This window comes from Orcinus orca, chromosome 18 (assembly GCF_937001465.1).
Source record: "Orcinus orca chromosome 18, mOrcOrc1.1, whole genome shotgun sequence".
NCBI classification, from domain to species: Eukaryota; Metazoa; Chordata; class Mammalia; order Artiodactyla; family Delphinidae; genus Orcinus; species Orcinus orca.
The window spans coordinates 76896443-76912977 of record NC_064576.1 but is presented as its reverse complement, the minus strand read 5'-3'; positions in this window follow the sequence as shown (position 1 = coordinate 76912977).

Below are 16535 nucleotides of genomic sequence, written 5' to 3'. Positions count from 1 at the left end.
AATATTAATTTAAAATTTAAGTTTTGTTTTGTAATTTTTATGGGGTCCTATTGTAGCCTAGCGTTCCTCTCCTCACCATTTTGGTGCAAGTCAGACCACCATTGGCCCAGGGTGCTGAAAGTCTGGCTGCCTCGTCCGTTGCCCCCAGCCTTCGTGTCCAGCCAGCGGGAGCGGGCCGTTCTGCTTCCAGCTACATTTCCCGCTCCAGCTCTCGTGGTGCAGTTTCCAGGAGCAGCACAAGACCTCTGGGAAGCAGCAGTTGAATTGGAGCAGGTAGATTGAAGCAGAAGTTGTGGCAGGTGTGCAATCAGGACGTGGCAAAGGGAGGTTTTTCACAGATTGTTGAAAAGTCTGATGTTTCGTGGAAACATCAGAATTTGACAAGCCCCCCAGCGTTACACATTGTAAGAACAAAATCATAAAATTGGGTCTTCTTGCAGGCAATCTCAGGTAATTTTCCTGAAGGCATTTGGGATAGGAAGACAGGGCTTTCCATTGTGAGCGTTTCTGGTCACATTTAACAGCAAAGGAAGCTCCTGGAGGATTTTCTCTCCTGTGTATGTCTTCACTTCTAAAAATAATCGTTTGCTGTTTCTCTGTTCAGCTCGAATGACTTGTTTAACTAGAAACGAGCGTCAGAGGCAGTCTCTTTGGTAGCACCCATGCTATGCGGGGAGCCCAGTTCACTTAGGTTAATCACAGCAGCACCTTTTGGGTGTGAAGCACGGTTGCAGAAATCGTTAGTTAACTATATACTTAACTATATTTGAGATGACGGTCAACAGAACCGACACAGCAGCTCCCTATTAAAGTGAGCAGGACCGTGTGCTGTCGTGCTTCCTGGAGCACCGGTCCACAGCGACGGGGGGCCCTGGGGCAGCCGCAGGCAGACCCCGCGGATTCAGACTCTACTCACGATGTCCCACCTGCACCTCCTCTGTCAGAGGACCTTGGAGAGACGTTCCTTTTGGTCTCAATGGTTTGAAATGCGCTCGGAGACATTTAAGCCCCACTATTCAACCAATGTGCATATCAAAAGTAATTGATCAAGTCTTTATTGGAGGGGAGGGCAGCCCCGTGCACTGTAGTGGGGAAGGCTCCGTGGGGTGAGGGGAAGACTGCTGGACCACAGTCAGGGCATGGATTTGAGACTTTGAACCAACGCACTCAATCTTTCTGGGCCTCCTTTTCCGCTTCTGGACGAGCTCCGTAAGGTGCCCTGCGCCTCCGAAGGTCACGATTGTACGATTTCTTGGCTTAATCAGCGTTTGTGAGGCCGTGTTGCACACACACTCACGCTCCTCCAGGTCAGCGCAGCTGTTGGGGGGAAGGGTGTCCGTCTGCGCGTCTCGCCTGTAGCTGGTGGAGGGCAGGACCGTGCCTGCTGCCCCGTGTCCGTCATCCAAGCACAGGCCCCCCGGGGACGCCTGTGGCGTGAGTGAGGGCTGGCTCACAGCTGCGGGGCAGAAGCAGCGCCGCTGGAGGAGCCCCTGTGTCAGTGGGCGGGCTGCTCGCTCTGGCCGGAAGGTGCTCTTGCTTAGTCTTCTTTTAAAGATGGACCTTTGCTGGCTGAAGATGCAGTTGCAAAGCAGATGTTAATCTGAAAGTAACAATGGGTGAGTTTTAGAGGCTGCGGACCTCTCAGGGCCCACCTGTTTCTCCTTCGTGGGGAGAGCCTTCCTTACTCCCAGTGCACTGATGTCCTCTTGTTATTCTCTCCACACTTCAGAAGAGGTTGAGTTTTATCTAAACTAAGTCTCCCATAAGGTTTTAATGGCAGCCCGAGTGGAGTCCTTATCATTCTTCACTGAAATCTGTAACCTCTTTAAAAGTTCCGCTGAGATGTCTGTGTTCCTGGGTCCGCCTCGAACTTCTGTCACACTGTGGGTATAGCCCCTCTCCTGTGTGACCAACCCTAGGTGGCCGCAGGTAGGGCCATCCTCTCCGCAAGACCCTGTGCTCCAGGGTGGGTGCCACTGGTATATTGATCTCATCTGCCCTCTAGGCCCTTGCCCCGCCCCTTCCCACATGGGTCCCTAATAGGTCTTTGCTGCACCTGTGAATAAACCAGCAAGTGATTCACTTTATAGCCTGGCTTCATTTCGTAGAACACCCTCTCGGTGGGGCGGATTCTGGGATTTCGACTCGGCCGCAGAGACTCAGAGTCAGCTGCACCAGGTACCGCAGCTGCAGAGAAGATGCTGTGTTCAGGGAGCAGAGCTGCAGCCCCGCCACCCCTGTGGGGCAGGGAGCAGCAGTCAGGGCCTTGGTCAGGGTCGGGCCTCGCTCTTAGAGCCCCTTTCCTCCTCTGCCTCCACTGCTCCACTTCACGTCTTGCCGCACCGTTGTTTGGTCTCCTGTGTCCAATAAAGCACCTTTCATACTGAGTACAGAAGGTGCGGCGTTGAGTTTGTCTAGTCCAAAGTGCTGAACAAGCAGTAACCCACCGCCTGCCCTTGACCCAACACTGCACACCTGGTTTAAACAGCACAGTTATCTGAGATAACCACGCCAGGCGGCAGCCGGGAGAGTGACACGGAGCCTCAGGACCTGCTTGGGTGTGGTGCATACTGATGTTTCTCCTGACGGTAAAGGTCTTAAACCCCGGCTGTTTACAGTTCAGAAGTCTTCTGGAGGGATGATTAGGGCAAAGTGCATGAAATAGGAAATGACTGAGCGCCTTTTAGGAGGTGAGGGCTTTTGATGATGGACTGTCTGAAAGATTTCAAAATCGGGATATCCAAAGATTTTATTACCAAAGTAGAATTAAGCAACAAATTCTTGAGACTCTCCATAAATCAAAAATTACCCCCCAACAAAATAAAAATATCTGGCTGAGTTTTGGGGAGTGAAGATATTAATTTATCTAAATGACATGTTGACTGTAGCTTGCTCTCAGACCAGTTTTCCGTATTCCATCTGAGATGTCCGCTCATCCCTCCTTTCTGCCTTTGGAATTTGTAACACATTATAAAAGGTCCATTCCAATTCTATCACAAGGAATGGAATTTGAGGAGTTCACAGTTATTTCAGCTCTTTAAACTTATAAAAACATTTTAGTAAAAGAAGTACTGTACTCTCTGCTTAAGAGAGTTTTTAAAAAATTCAAAAATCATAATTACAGTGGAAATTTAACAGTCCCCCCCCAAATTCTTGTCTCTAATTTATGTACAACTTCTAGCAAGTTACTTCAGTTCTGTGGGCTCTGTTTCCTTGTCTGTAAAATGGAACGTGTTTGATGAGCTTCAGTGCTAATGCTTCTTTGTTTTGATCATTTATTCAATATCTGTGACTTCAACACTGGCTTAAAAAATAGCTGAAGGAAATCGAAGGAGTCATACTGGTCCCAGAACTTTGAATTTTTGTGTATTATCCATATTTTAATTCGTGAGGCTTTAGGAGAGGTCGTGGCAACATGTTTTGACCATGTTTGCTGTCTCTTTGCTGTGTGTGTGTGTGTGTGTGTGTGTGTGTGTGTGTGTGTGTGTATATCTTCCACCTTGTAGGAAGTGACACATTCCATGCACCTGAGGGCTTGAAATGTCTCTTACAGTCTTTGCTGTTTAAATACAGCAAAGACTCTAAGTTTAATAGGAAATATTAAAAAAGGCTCAGGGTGGTGATATTTTCAAAATTAACGAACACTGTAATTTTAGTCCTATTTTTGTCCAATAAGTAAAATGTAAAGGTATGATTGTTACCTAAGATAAATGGAATTTCCATCCATATCTGTTGAATAGTCTCTGGGGGAATTCAATAAACATTGCAGCTCCTCGTGAAAGGCTGATGGGCTTCTGGTGTTGAGGGTCCAGGATGGTTCTGTGACAGGGAGACGCAGGGCTGGCACCAGAGGCCCTCAGTGGCGAAGAGAGAATTCTTGATGATCCCCTCTGGGCAGCAGCGTGTCAATCAAAATGAAAACACTTCTGAATTTGAACATGACAAAGTTCTGATTTCTCTTCCTCATTTCTCCTATGCTTTGAAAAATACTCAACTATCAAGTCATTTCAGAAATTATTGTTTTGATGTGTAGGTGCCAATGCCTTGCCTTGAGATATGTTCAGAGCTAGGGTCCACGGGCCATGATGGGGGCAGTGTGGTCCAGCCGTCGCAAGGACAGATGTTCTCATGGGTCAGGGTTACTGGGTTAGACCACCCGTTAGATGTTTCTGCATTCGTGCAGGTCTTGTAAACCATCAGGAAGATGCAGAGCCTACTTGAGTTCCTGGCACATACTTAGGTTCTCATTTATATAGCATTTTTCTACCTAAGGATGTTGATAAGTCAAGGAATGATGCCAGTGTTTACGAAGTGCACATGTGATAATATCAATATACAGAAATGCCCGTGGATGTTGATAAATCTTCAAACGAGGATTACACACATTTCGAAGCACAGTGTCTCTTTTCACCACGTAATAGCAGATGGCTTGTTCTGCTTTTCTCTTTGTGCAAGCAGATTTTTTCAAAGTTTTGTTAGTTAAAATTTTCATACCTTTCACTCCTTCAGCGTAGGTTTTCTTATTTTTTTTGCATAAAATTATAAAGTTATATATAACATTCTAATTGTGCAAATAAAACGACAGCTTGAAACACGTAGAAACATCTCGCTGTAAATGACTAAAGTGGTGGAGAATCTGGAAAAAACCTTGTATTCAATTTCCACTTAAAAAATTGTTTAACATTATGTAGCACAGCTATATGACACAAATATGAATCTACTATGGGTCAGATCATGTTTTCTGAGACTAGCTACAGTAAAAGCCCCTCATAAAATTATTACAAGGAATGACCTTAAGTGAATGCCTTGCTTGTTGAGTCAGCAAAAATCTTATTTCATAACATGAAAGTTGGTAAGACTTCCACTATACATGGCAAGGTCAGTGTTTCCAAATCTCTAAATTTAAGATAATTTGAGGCTAATGGGAAGGTATCCTGCAAAATAGCACGAAACATATTAGGATGTATTTAAGCGCGTTAAGTCAGAATAGAGCGTTTTAGCATGCTTATGGAGTGACATGCCACCTCGTGAGGTCAGCGTCTCAGAGAGTTCATATTTAAGCTTGCCTGGGATTCGTTTTTCACATGTTATTAAAAAATAGGTTTCAGTAGCTTAGTAAGGTTTGAGGAGAAAAAGTGAATTCAGTTATAAAGTTATGCCAAGATGGAAAACGTACTTTGATTCAATATGAAAAATGGCCAGAATTCTTTTCAGCGTGTTTGCATAACAAACATAGCTGGTGCTATGAGTTTCGTTTTTGCCAAAATTGTGGCATTCATCAGGGGAAAAAAAAAGGCACACGAACCATTTATGTGGATAAATGTACGCTCCAAGTTGCGAGGTCGTTTGGTGAGGGAAACTGCATTAGGGATTTGTCTTTCCCCCGCTGAGATTTTGAATCTCTGTGAGGTTGTGTTCTCTAAAATAGCTCTTTACTGTGATTGTCTTGAATTTGGAGACACTGAGGTCGTTTTGTTTTGGATGCTAACGATTTTTGTCTCTTTTTATCTGTATTGTATTTATTTAGACGCTATATTTAGATTTTTTTTCCTGAGCCTTTTATGGGAAAGGCAGTCCCTACAGTCCAGCCGAGTAAGCACACAGCTTGCGGAGTTAAGGCATCTCTGCACCTGTTTGCTGGTTGGTGTCTCGGGACTTCTGAGGAGCCGTGAGATGGCTGCGAGTGCAGCCTGCCGTCTGCTCAATCAGGACCGTGGCCTTTCCGAGGATGCCTGTCTTGAGGGGTGTTGCGACTTCCTCTGGCCTCCTTTGGACCCTTGGGCTTCGCCAGCAGCTTGCTGTGGTGTCCTCCTGGTTTGGGAGTGTACCGGGATGATTCTGAAGCGCATTCTTCAAGCCGGGACGCCATGGTGACGATGTTTGGAGACACGTGTCTGCAGTGCGCCGACGGCGGCAGTGGGCCCGGGGCTCGTGTCTCCCGCGCCTCCCTCCCTCCACACTCTTCTCTGAGTCCTGCCCGCTCCACTCGCCCTGTCGCTCGGGACCATCAGGGACTTGCTTGCGTCAGGGCGGTTCCTCATCCTTAGGCGTTTACGCAGGCCCGGGAGGGGTCAGGTGCTGTGTGAGTCGTCGTCCCCACGCCCCGGGAGCTCGGCTTGGTGGCGGCAGGTACCCGGGGTGCCCGCGGTGCCGCCGCAGGGCCGGTGGGGAAGGCGGAGGTCGGGTTGTTACGGCGCGGGAGGGCGAGGGCCCAGCTCTGCCTGGTGGAAGGAGTAATGCGCGCTTGAGTTGGGAAGCAGCTGCGCAAGTGAACAGCTTTGTCAAACTATTAAGGAAAAGAAATTGAGGCAAAAAGTATAACATCTGGTAGGAAACGTGATAGGAAAACAGTTATACCAGCTTAGGGCATCTTGTCTGTGGGACCACGTGTCCGTTCTGTAAAGCTGGTGCTTCTTGGGAACCTTTAGAGGGTTACTGCATGGCCGCTTATCTCTAAAAGAAAGTTCTTATTAAAGTATTTACACCAAAAGGTTGAATCAAAATAAGGGGGTTGCTTCCTGGTCAAGTCGTGGTGCAGTTGCTCGAAGAACCTTAGGCCCCATTGTCAGCAGATCCTCTTCTTAAAGGTGTTCGGATGTGGGAAGTTGGTGTGTGTGTGAGCCCAGCCTCGATACAATTATCGAGTTATCCTAAGCTTTGACAGCAGGTAATAATTTCAGTATTTCAAAGCTCCTTTGCTGGCTTCTGAACCGATTGGGGAGCTTCACTGGTTACTTATTCCTTTATTTTGTAGGTATAAAGATTAGAAAAAGCCCATAACAACATAATACCCAAACTCCCCCAGTCCAGCCCTGCCTTTGGATGGAAAAAGCAAACCAAAAATACTCCTCAGAACGTTTCCCGAATACTTTGACTTCGCCTGAATTGGTGCATGGCACCAAAGACTTTAGTTCAGGATCTTGGAAACAAGCTTTAAACTCTTCAACAAAAATGGATTCTTACACTGTATATTTGTGTGAAAATTCTCTTATCTCTGTGATCTGATAACCACATATCTATTGTCTTAGTTCTTTACCACTGTGCATTACGGCCGTACAAATCGTGCCATTCTCTAAATGCTTGTTGTTTTAAACACTCCAATGTCTTGCATTGTTTTTGAAGAATATTAGCTAGTTTATCCATGAAACTGCTTACAGAGTTCCTTTTCTTTCTGTCCCATTAGAGAGACCTTCAGACCTTCATTTCCGTGTTCTAGATCCATCCCTTTCATTTGGTGTTTCACTAACTAAAAAAAAAATACCCCTAGCTTCTGCCGTCCCTGGCTTAGCTATATGGATTAAATCCTATTCTAGCATAGTTATCTCCTGAAGTGATTTTCCCCACGTAGATCACAGTATATACTGTAATAAATAACCTTGACCAGACTGTTCCTGGGTGTGTACGTATTCTTCCCCTTGTCCATCTTGAGTAATGAATGGTGAAGTGCGTGTGAGAGAAGGAGATTTAATTTTTTGAGCACACTGACTTTGATCAAAGGTAATGTTTATTTAGCCTGTTTGTTGCTAACTCTGAGGGGAGGAACTACAAACCCAATCTTTGCTGATTTTTTTAAATTGAAAAAAGAAAAGCAAATTAAACTGACAGGCTGCCTAGAGGCTACAGATTTTATCCGAATAGCTGGTTGGGTGTGCAGGTCTGGAGCGGAGCAAGACCCAGGGGAGAGGCAGTCGTGGGTGGACAGGGCTGCCGGCTGCAGCCACGGTGGTGGCCGAGGTTCAGGGTCAGCCCTTTCTTCTCACTGCCTGGTGACCTCAGCCACGTCACATAACTCAGTCAGTGTCCTTAGCTGTCAAACGAGAGAAACTGTCCCCGATGTGAGGCTTAGAAGAGATGGCCTTTGCTTAATACAGACACAACGCCTGGCAGAAGGAGTCCCTCCTCCCGAGATCCCGTCGCCCTAAATGGTTCCTCTTTGGGGGCTCTTACGCCTTTCTACCTTGTAGTTGATTTTGTACTTAGTGCCAGCTCTTCAAAGACAAGGTCTGTGTTAGATTCATCTTTGTTCCTTCTACAGCTTCTAGTAGAGAAAATACTCTGTGACTGTTTGTTGAATGACTGTATAGCGAGTGATCCCATGTATGTACGGTTTAAATACTTTCCTTGTCCCTGTAGGAATGTTAAGATACGATGTCTGATGCTGGCTGACCTGGATGTGTGCTATGAACATGGAAGTGTGTCATGTCACGGATCTGAACATCGTGAGTATAGCTTGGAACAACCTTGGATGGCTGCAGATAGAAACTTTATATTGCCTCAAAGCTAGAATCTGGCCAAATCTTAAAATAACCAATGACTTTGTCCCAAATGGAGTTCCTAACTGCACTGCAATAGAGCCATCAAGGGCCCCAAGTCTTTGTGAAATAGATTTAAGAAAGTATATGATTTCCCCACCAGTGAGTGATCAAGGAGGTCCATTTTTTTTTAATTTTAATAAACGAAATAAGTCATTCCGTATTCAAGTGCTTTAAAATTTTATTCTGGTCTCTGAAATTCCTAGGCAACTGGTGGGCTGTCCACACGTTGCCTTCTACCTTGAGTCCACCAGAGGTTCAAAGAACCATCCTTTGCTGGGCTTTGGTCTCAAAGGAGAGCTGTGTAGACATGATCAACTTGAGTGCCCCACCTAGGCCCAGGGAACCTTGAAAAACATTGCACTCATTTGATTGTTTGCGGTCCTTGGAACACATTACACGTTTAGATGTGTCAGTTGACTACATCTTTACATCTGTGACTAAATCAATCACAGATTTACTCCCAAGACTAATATTTTTATCTTATTTACTTAAATGTTAATTATATTTAGTTTTGTATGGTGCTCCCTCACCCTCCCAAAAGGGGAGCTCAGATTAAAGTAAATGTAATCCTTATTCAGATGTCAACAGTATCTCGTTTTTTTTTAATGGGATGAACTGCTCTGATACCATCCCAGGTATGTACTGCATACAGCTCCAAGTCATCTTGGAGATGCACAAAACAAAACAGGTCTGCATGCTTCCCCTTTACAACCACTTTCTCTACAATTATAATAATCTGCTCTGTCTTCTCATCATTTTCCTGAGTTCATATTAAGTTCTAGTAAATCGCCGTGTAAAATAAAGATCAAGGACTTTTTAAAATGATTGAGAGTATAAATAACATGCCTCAAATGCTGCAGAGAAGGTATTTCTGCACACTGAAAGAAGCTGAATTCATTGTAACTGCTATTAGGGAGGGAAGGATTAGCATTTTGCCCTGTTGAGCACTGCCTTTGCCGAGACCTCGGTGGAGAGGCCAATTATGAGCCATCCTGGGTCGCCATCTTGGATGCCATGATTTCAATTCGGGGGTGACTTGGCTGCAATAACAGTTCCACAAACTCTCTAGCTGGTGCTCCCACCTTTCAGGAGAAGACACTATTTTTTTTTGGGGTGTATTCATGGATTTTTATTCTGTTTATCTCAACACATTTTTTCATGTGTATATTTCTTTTTTTTTAACATCTTTATTGGAATATAATTGCTTTACAATGGTGTGTTAGTTTCTGCTTTATAACAAAGTGAATCAGCTATACATATACATATATCCCCATACCTCCTCCCTCTTGCATTTCCCTCCCACCGTCCCTATCCCACCCCTCTAGATGGTCACAAAGCACCGAACTGATCTCCCTGTGCTATGAAGCTGCTTCCCACTAGCTATCTATTTTACGTTTGGTAGTGCATATATGTCAATGCCACTCTCTCACTTCGTCCTAGCTTACCCTTTCCCCTCCCGTGTCCTCAAGTCCATTCTCTATGTATGCGTCTTTATTCCTGTCCTGCCTCTGGGTTCTTCAGAATCTTTTATTTTTTTTAGATTCCATATATATGTGTTAGCATATGGTATTTGTTTTTCTGTTTCAGACTTACTTCACTCTGTATGACAGATTCTAGGTCCATCCACCTCACTACAAATAACTCAATTTCGTTTCTTTTTATGGTTGAGTAATATTCCATTGTATATATGTGCCACATCTTCTTTATCCATTCATCTGTCGATGGACACTTAGGTTGCTTCCATGTTCTGGCTATTGTAAATAGAGCTGCAATGAACATTGTGGTACAGGACTCTTTTTGAATTATGGTTTTCTCAGAGTATACGCCCAGCAGTGGGATTGCTGGGTCGTATGGTAGTTCTATTTTTAGTTTTTTAAGGAAACTCCATACTGTTCTCCATAGTGGCTGTATCAATTTACATTCCCACCAACAGTGCAAGAGGGTTCCGTTTTCTCCACACCCTCTCCAGCATTTATTGTTTGTAGATTTTTTGATGATGGCCATTCTGACTGGTGTGAGGTGACACCTCACTGTAGTTTTGATTTGCATTTCTCTAATGATTAGTGATGTTGAGCATCCTTTCATGTGTTTGTTGGCAATCTGTATATCTTCTTTGGAGAAATGTCTATCTAGGTCTTCTGCCCATTTTTGAATTGGGTTTATTTTTTTTCTGATACTGAGCTGCATGAGCTGCTTGTAAAATTTGGAGATTAATCCTTTGTCAGTTGCTTCATTTGCAAATATTTTCTCCCATTCTGAGGGTTGTCTTTTCATCTTATTTATGGTTTCCTTTGCTGTGCAAAAGCTTTTAAGTTTCATTAGGTCCCATTTGTTTATGTTTGTTTTTATTTCCATTTTTCTAGGAGGTGGGTCAAAAAGGATCTTGCTGTGATTTACGTCATAGAGTGTTCTGCCTTTGTTTTCCTCTAAGAGTTTTACAGTGTCTGGCCTTAAGTTTAGGTCTTTAATCCATTTGGAGTTTATTTTTGTGTATGATGTTAGGGAGTGTTCTAATTTCATTCTTTTACATGTAGCTGTCCAGTTTTCCCAGCACCACTTATTGAAGAGGCTGTCTTTTCTCCATTGTATATTCTTGCCTCCTTTATCAAAAATAACCATATGGGGCTTCCCTGGTGGTGCAGTGGTTGAGAGTCCACCTGCTGATTCAGGGGACACGGGTTTGTGCCCTGGTCCGGGAGGATCCCGCGTGCTGCGGAGCGGCTGGGCCCGTGAGCCATGGCTGCTGGGCCTGTGCGTCCGGAGCCTGTGCTCCGTGGCGGGAGAGGCCACAACAGTGAGAGGCCCACATACCACAAAAAAAAACAAAAACAAAAAACAAACCATATTTGTGTGGGTTATCTCTGGGCTTTCTATCCTGTTCCATTGATCTATGTTTCTGTTTTTGTGCCAGTACCATACTGTCTTGATTATTGTAGCTTTGTAGTATAGTCTGAAGTCTGGGAGCCTGATTCCTCCAGCTCTGTTTTTCTTTCTCAAGATTGCTTTGGCTATTCGGCTTTTTTTGTGTTTCCATACAAATTGTGAAGTTTTTTGTTCTAGTTCTGTGAAAAATGCCATTGGTAGTTTGATAGGGATTACATTGAATCTGTAGATTGCTTTGGGTAGTAGAGTCATTTTCACAATGTTGATTCTTCCAATCCAAGAACATGGCATATCTCTCCATCTGTTTGTATCATCTTTAATTTCTTTCATCAGTGTCATAGTTTTCTGCATACAGGTCTTTTGTTTCCTTAGGTATGTTCATTCCTAGGTATTTTATTCTTTTTGTTGCAGTGGTAAATGGGAGTGTTTCCTTAATTTCTCTTTCAGATTTTTCGTCATTAGTGTATAGGAATGCAAGAGATTTCTGTGCATTAATTTTGTATCCTGCTACTTTTACCAAATTCATTGATTAGCTCTAGTAGTTTTCTGGTAGCATCTTTAGGATTCTCTATGTATAGTATCATGTCATCTGCAAACAGTGAAAACTTTACTTCTTTTCCGTTTTGCATTCCTTTTATTTCTTTTTCTTCTCTGATTGCTGAAGAACTATATTTTAAATACAGGTCCTTGAAAACATTTTACTTGGAAGCCATCTGTTTTCCAGGTTAAGTTACAAGGGGACCATTTTTTCTGTAAGCGTAACTAAAATGGTAAATAGAAAGGAGTTTGGGGAGCATGCCACGTGGTCAGTGGGGGCGTTAACTGTGCCTACTTGGGCTTTATTTTTATTTTGTTTTCATTTTCAAACCAAGAAAAATATGAAAAGAAGTTGGTAATGGAAAGTAACCTCAAATTCCCAGAAATGAACTGTATTTTTTTATTCTTGCTCCTTTTTTTTCAATTTTTTTTCATCTCAAACCTGTTTTTTCACGTGATTAAGTGAAAATGAGTGGTGTAGTTCATTAGCTCAGCCAGTAGAGGGGAATGATGCCTATACCCACTCATTACCGTGTGCAACTACTTCTTCAAACCCCTTTCTCGTGCTCCAGTGTGGTAATAGTGCAGCCTTGCAAATAAGCGCTATCCAGGGACGCCAGGGCCAATGACGTGGGGAGGTGACCTTCAGTTTTTGAATCGTGTTCCTATAACCCCCTTGTTTTATGGCTGTTTCTGACGTCCGTTTCTGCGTCTCTGCCACTATATCTTTGTCCTCCTTTCTGTGTATTTGTCTCCTGGCAAATTCTTGGTGTGTCCAGTTGGCCTTCTCTGTGCCCATTAAACCTAACAACCTCATAGGTACCTCTTTTCTAGAACACAGATTTCACAAAGATTCTGTTCATAGAGGGAAATTACTGGAGTATTATCACTTGTTAAACCACCTGTTCATCCTAGATGTGTAAGCCAGAACTTCCATTCCTGGCTGAGGCAAGTCCACAAACAATTTCCTAGACTGTGAAGCCCAGGCCACCCTAATTGTGTAGGGTTTATCTATCACCTGTACAGGTGTCATTGTCCTAACTTTAAAGCTCAACAAACTTGTGGGAGAAAAGTCCTAAGAGTGTGAAATCCTATATCTCATTTCTAATGCTCTGACTTTGCTTCTACTTTTCACCAATGTGTGTGCTTGAGTGAACATCTTGATTTTGATTCTACCTAAGAGGAGACCTTTTCCATTACTAGGTCATTGTAGTGTTCAGTAAGCACTCACCAGGCTGAATGTTTGCTCAAAGTGCGTCCTCCTACAGGCAGAGTTAGGGGAATTTGTGAATTATAGCCCATAATAACATTTGGCACTGGATTCCATCTTTTACTTAACAAGCCTGTGTGTAAATTTGAATTAATGTGTGATAAAAATTGGTTTAGGATTATATAGAGTCTCCCTCCAACAAACTAATCTGTTGAGAGGGTAAGCATACATGTTTCATTTGATTGGTGAATAACAGTATATATCATTTCTAATTTTGAAAACTAGTCTTCAAGAATCCTCCATTTCTATAGATGATATCAAGAGGGGTCAAATAATGTCCAAGTGGAATTTACCCCTGGGATGCAAGGTTGGTTTAACTTATGAGAATCAATCAATGTGATATACCACATTAACAGAATGAAAGGTAAAAACCACATGATCATCTCCATAGATACAGAAAAAGCATTTGACAAAGTTTAACATCCATTCGTGATAAAACTCTCAACGAAATATGTGTAAAGGAAAATTTCCTCAACATAATAAAGGCCTTTTGTGAAAAGCCCAAGGCTAACATCAAAATCAACAGGGAAAAACTGAAAGCTTTTCTTCTAAGATTAGATATAAGACAAAGATGCCCACTCTCATCGTTTCTGCTTAATGTAGTATTGGAAGTACTAGCCAGAGCAATCAGACAAGAAAAAAAGGCATCCAAATTGGAAAGGAAAAAGTAAAATTACGCGTTTGTAGATGACTTGATCATGTATGTAGAAAACCCTAAAAACTCCACAGGAAAACTGCTAGAACTAATAAATGAATTCAGTAAAGTTGCAGGATAGGAAGTCAACACATAAAAATCATTTGCATTTCTTTACACCAACAACAATCTATCAAAAAAAGGAAAGCAAGAAAATAATCTCATTTATGATAGCATCAAAAAAAAATACTTAGGAGTAAATTTAACCAAGAGGTAAAAGATCTGCACACTGAAAATGAGGACATATTGATGAAAGAAATTGAAGAAGTCACAAATAACTGAAATGATATCCCATGTTCATGAATTGGAAAAATTAACATTGTTAAAAATGTTCATACTACCCAAAACTGTATACAGATTCAATGCAATTTCTATGATAATTCCAATGGAATTTTTCACAGAAGTAGAAAAAAAATTCTAAAATTCATGTGGAACCACAAAAGACCCTGAGTATCCAAAGTAATCTTGAGAAAGAACAGAGTTGGAGACATCACACTCCTGATTTCAAATTATATTACAAAGCTATAGTAATCAAAACATTATGATACTGGCATAAAAACAGGCATATGGACCAGTAGAACATAATAGAGTGTCCAGAAATAAGCCCAAGCATATATGGTCAACTAATTTTTGATAAGGGCTCTAAGTATACACAATTGGGAAAGGATGGTCTCTTCAATAAATGGTGTTGCAAAAATTGGACAGCCACATGCAGGAGAATGAAATTGGATCCTTATCTTTCACCATGCACAAAAATCAACTCAAAATGGATTAAAGACTTAAACATAAGACTGGAAACCATATCATTCCTAGAAGAAAACATAGGGGAAAAGCTCCTTGACATTGGCCTTGGCAATGACGTTTTGGTTGTGACACCAAAAGGAAGGGCAACAAAAGCGAAACAAGTGTGACTACATGAAACTAAAAAGTTTCTGTGCAGGGAAAGAAACCATCAACAAAATGAAGAGGCAGCCTATGGACTGGGAGAAAACATTGCAAACCACATATCTGATAAGTGGTTAATCTCCAAAATATATAAGGAACTCATACAACTCAATTACAAAAAAAACAAGCCAACTGAAAAATGGGCAAAGGACATGAATAGACATTTTTCCAAAGAAGACATACAGATGGCCAACAGGTACATGAAAAAGTGCTCAACATCACTTATCAGGGAAATGAAATCAAAGCCATAATGAGATATCACCTCACACCTGTCAGGATGGCTGTTATCAAAAAAATGAGATAAGTGTGGCCTAAGATGTGGAGAAAAGGGAACCTTTTCGTGGGAGTGTAAATTGGTGCAGTCACTATGGAAAACAGTATGGAAGTTCCTCAAAAAACTAGAAATACAACTGCTGTATTATCCAGCAATCTTCTGGGAATGTACCCAAAGGGAATGAAATCAGTGTCTTGAAGAGATATCTGAGTCTCCATGTTTATTGCAGCATTATTTGCAGTAGCCAAGATATGGAAATAACCTAACTGTCCATTGATGGAGGAATGGATAAAGAAGATGTGGTGTATATACACATACCATGGAATGTGGCTCAGCCTTACAAACAGACATCCTGCCGTTTTTGTCAGCACGGATGAACCCGGAGGACATTATGGGGAGTGAAATAAGCCAGACCAAGACAGGAAAAAGCTGCATGATCCCATTCATATGTGGGATCTAAAAACGTCATACGGGGGCGGGGAGTAGAAAGACTGTTACCAGCGTGGGGCGGGGGAGGATGGGGGTTCTTGGCCGAAGGGTACAAAGTGACGGTTGTGTAGCGGGAACGAATCTAGAGATCTAAAGCACCGCATGGTGACTGTACTTAATAAGACAATTGAATCCTGGAAATTTGCTAAGAGGGTAGATTCCAGGTGTTCCCATCACACACACACGCGCGTGCGCGCGCGCACACACACACACACACACAGTAACCATGTGATGGGACGTTAAGCAGCTTGACTGTGGTCACTGTTGCACTGTGTGTATGTGCACATCAGCATCAGCATGTTGTACACCCTAAATACACACAGTCATATTAGAAAATAAGATAACAATTAAAAGAGGGGTCAGATGTCATACATAGAAGATGTACATGAAGATTTGGTTTACAGCAGACTTTGGCGTGTTCTCGTGTTACGTTCAGGCTCGTGGTGTGGGAAGGCTGTCTGGGGAGAGGAGGAAGCAGGTCACACTGAGTTATAACGGATTCAACACCACAGGGAAAGGACAGCCAGCGGGCGGAGCACCAGCTGTGTGCCAACACCGTGGTCCCCGCGCCTTATCACGGACTCCAGAGGACAGTGCAGGGGGCGGGGGTGGGGTGGGGGGCAGTGAGAAAGTGGGGGCTGGGAAAGGCTGGGTCGATTTTCCTTCCTCATGCTGCTGGTAGGTGACAGGGCCCCGTCCCCGCCCTCCTTGGTCCCACACCACTGGAGCCACTTTCTCACACCAGGCGGCCTTCCAAGCTCTATCAGAGTTACTGTGATGCTCACGTGGCATCGCTTGTCTGAATAAGCTGTTCTTTTTGAACTTTCCTCTCTGAGCAGTGTTCTTTTGTTACGTGTCATTTTGTGATTTAGGTCAGGAAAAAATATCACATAGGAATTGCAAGTAACATTAGTTGATTTCATTTTCGGCTTGAAAGTCAAGGTGGATTCTTTCACTACGAGATCGTATCCCATGTGTTCCATTGGGCCAAGGTTCTCCAAGTTGCTGGAGATCTGGGTCTGCCCTGGAAGGGAAGGAAGCTCTCTGGGAGTCAGGGGTGCAGTGGAGAGGGGTACGGGGAAGGCTACCAGGAGGGGCTTTCACTCCCCCAAACGGAGAGAAGAGACC